Below are 3,270 nucleotides of genomic sequence, written 5' to 3' on the forward strand. Positions count from 1 at the left end.
CAGAGCACCCCAGCACACAGAAACCCCTCGGCAGCCTCCCTCACAGCCGAGCTGACTCAAACTCACCTGTGAAAAGACTTGGGGTTTTTGAAGTGTTAAGACTTTTTCTTTCTTTTTAAAGAGTTTCTTCCAGTTCTTCAGTGGAACTTGCTGCTGCTTCAAAAGCCCCATTAATCAAGTGTCCTGGCTGGGACAGATGGAGCGGCCGGACCCAGCGAGCTGCAGGGTTCATGCTCCCTCCAGTGCTATTCTTTTCATTCCATTCAACTTGATTAAAATGAATATTTTTAAAATGAAGCAACACCCACGGATGCGGTGAGACTTGCAAGGCGTAAAAAAGCAGCTCCTGAGTAAAAGCAGAGCACAGCAAAGCTGGCAAGGGCCAGGAGGAAATTTCATTCCCATTTTCTGCAGAGACAAAGCTGCCTAATAATTTCCCTTTGTCTTTTTCAACACCGATGGTTTAATATCATCCCCTGATTACTGCGCTTTGTAGATAAAGGGTGCCTAAATGCCCAGCTTTGGAAACCTTTCAATGCTGAATAAATCTGAGCCTATCTCTTGCTGGCAGCGGGCAGAGGGGCGGGCAGCTCCCGGGGGTGCTGCTGCTTCACTACAGGTTCCTTCTGTGGCCTTGGTCACATCCCCTGGCTGCACAGCAACCCCCGCACGGAGCTGTGGAAGGGGAGAGTTCAGATTTGCTTTGGAAAGTGCCCTCAGCTTTCCACGACCCTGATGAATCTTCACACTATCTCCTGCTTCCTGCACGGGAGCGATGCCAGGAATGGGAGTAGAGCTTGGACTGAGAGCGGAGTGGGTCAGAGAGGCAATGCTGGGTGTGGGAAGGGCTTTGCTGGCATTTCTGTGCTCTGTCAGAGGCTCGCTAGGTGAGAAGAGCCCCTTCAGCCCCCCTGTGATCCTCCTGAGCATCACTTCTGCGAGCCTTTTTCCCCAGGCAGAGATGCTGCCTGACACTGCAGTGACGAGATCCTTCCCAACCCTTTGGGGTTTGTCTGAAGGAAACCCCAGTGTGCTCCGAGTCTTGCTGTCTCCAGGCAGAACAGGAACGAAAGTCAGCTGCCTGGTCCATCCTGAGCCATCCCTTGTGTCTGTCTGCTGAGTGCCGAGAGTTTTCCTTCTCGGAGGAGTGTTTGCCAAAGGTTTGCATCAGCTCTCTCTCTGCATCCCACCACCAGCCCCTTGTACGTCTGGCTTTGCAGATGCTCCGCTTTTATTCTTAGAAAGTCCTAAATATTTCCGCTTTCCTTCCGAATAACTCCAGCGATCGGGGGTTGCTCATCGCTCTGACGAGTCTCAGCATTTGCTATGAATCCATCCTGTTTAATGCTGAGTATTTTTCCGAGCCTTCAACTTGGCTGGGCACCCGCGTCCATGGCAGAGGCGCTGACAGGCATCGCGCTTTCCCGTATGAACAGAAATGACATTTGAGTTGAAGATTCATCGGGGGCTTTTTGCACTGCAGATTTTCAGTGCGTAAATGTTATATATGCTGGTAAAGGCACCTGTCACCTTGCCAGTTGGTGACATCCTGACATTTGCTCTCCCTGGGCATCTTCCCTTGCCAGAGGAGCGGATTGATTCCTCCCGTGCATCCGCTTTGCCTTGGGAAGTGACCTTAGAGCTGGGAAGCGGTGGGATTCTTATAGAACTTGCCTTTTACTCACAATTTTTTTAACCCGGTACTGGGTTCTCTCCAGGCTCTTGAGCTGTTAGTTACCAGCAATGTGTGGATCCTGTAGCTTGGGTCTGGGGCTGTAATGCTGGCACTGGCAGCAGTGACCACCAGCAGAAGTAGGAGAGCACCTCCTTGCTTTTGGTCTTGATGTTCAAATATTTGCTCAAGCTACCGGGTTGGGGTTTTTTGTTTTGTGTTTTTTTTTAATTTGGCATTATAATTGTTCTTTAATATGTTAAATGAAAATGCATTTTACAGCATGCCCTTTGCAGCTTACAAGCACATGCTTGGAAGTGAGTCGAGAACCTTAATTAATCAGAAAATGTTATGTCCTGGTGCAAATCACCATATGCTGCTCTGAATTTTGCTGATAGCTTCTATTTTAATAATGGATGAAAGAAAAGCTGTATGTTTGACATGGGCTTTTTTCCTGAATCCTGCAAACCGTACCAAAATCATCTTTTCAAACAAGTGAGTGAAGCTGAGAACCATGAAAGCCCAGGAAGGTTGTTGCCCCTCTCCTTCCCGTTGCCAAAATTCACCCAGTGCGGTGAGTCCCACGTGCTGAGGAAGGGGCTGGTTTTGTTGCTGGGACTGGGTGGGCTTTCATGCACACGCTGACTTCTTCTCTGGTCAGAGCTTGAGAACAAGCTCCTAGCATCCATGTCAGCCTGTCCAGTGTTCATCTTCTGGGGTTGTCCCACAGCTCTGGATGTCAGCTAAACACAGAGGTATATGCTGAGGTTATTTTGGTCTTAGATAAGATTTGATCATCATAATCATCTTCTAGTGGGAGGTGTCTCTGCGCATGGCAGGGAGGTTGGAACTAGATGATCTTAAGGTCCCTTCCAACCCAAACCATTCTATTACTCTGCGATTCTCTGCTCCTCATTAGAGCCTATCAAGAGAAATCGGATAAAGCATCACTGCATCAAGTGTGGAGTCCTGTATGTGGGTGTTAGAATTTGCACCCCAGATGCTCCTCACCTGCTGATGGCCAGGAGGGAGGTGAGTGGGTTTGATTGATCGCAGCAGGAGGAGGAAGCTCCAGCCCAGCTGTGGCACAGCTCACCCAGCTTTGCTGAATCCTGTGGGATTTCCAGCAGAGAGGGAGCGGGCAGTGCTGATGCCTGTGTGCAAGACACCAGCAAAGCCTCCTCCAGAAGCCTGATGTCTAATCAGGTAAGATTAATTCAGACCAGGGCAGGTGTGGAGAAAGGTTGTGACCCGGAGGCAGAGAGCCTGTCTGCGAGATGGGGCTGGAAGTGCTTGGTTTGTTTGGCTTTGCAAAATTAAGGCTGAGAGGAGATGTGATTTGTCCTCTGTAAATACATCGTGTGGGTAAACACTAGGGACAAGGAGCAGCTATAGAAACTACTTAAAGGCAGCGCTGACGTAAGAACAAATGGATGTGAGCTTGTCTTGAATAAATTCAGGCTGGAAGTTAGGCTCCTGCCCATCAGAGCTAGGAGTTGGGGAGAGAACCACCCAGCTTTGAGATGGAACCAGCTTTGAGATGGAACTTGATAGTTTTCAGAAGAGATTATTACCCTGTGGCAGCAGGAAACTGGTCG

The 3,270-nt window shown here is 49.2% G+C and overlaps 1 protein-coding gene across 1 annotated transcript in view; it reads left to right on the plus strand.

Annotated features, from left to right (window-relative positions):
* The window catches only part of LOC104276571 (voltage-dependent T-type calcium channel subunit alpha-1G-like), a gene marked incomplete at its 3' end in the record, with an annotated part of 43,098 nt that overhangs the window by 5,286 nt on the left and 34,542 nt on the right, over positions 1–3,270 (plus strand).

This window comes from Apaloderma vittatum, unplaced genomic scaffold (assembly GCF_000703405.1).
Source record: "Apaloderma vittatum isolate BGI_N311 unplaced genomic scaffold, ASM70340v1 scaffold3657, whole genome shotgun sequence".
NCBI classification, from domain to species: domain Eukaryota; kingdom Metazoa; phylum Chordata; class Aves; order Trogoniformes; family Trogonidae; genus Apaloderma; species Apaloderma vittatum.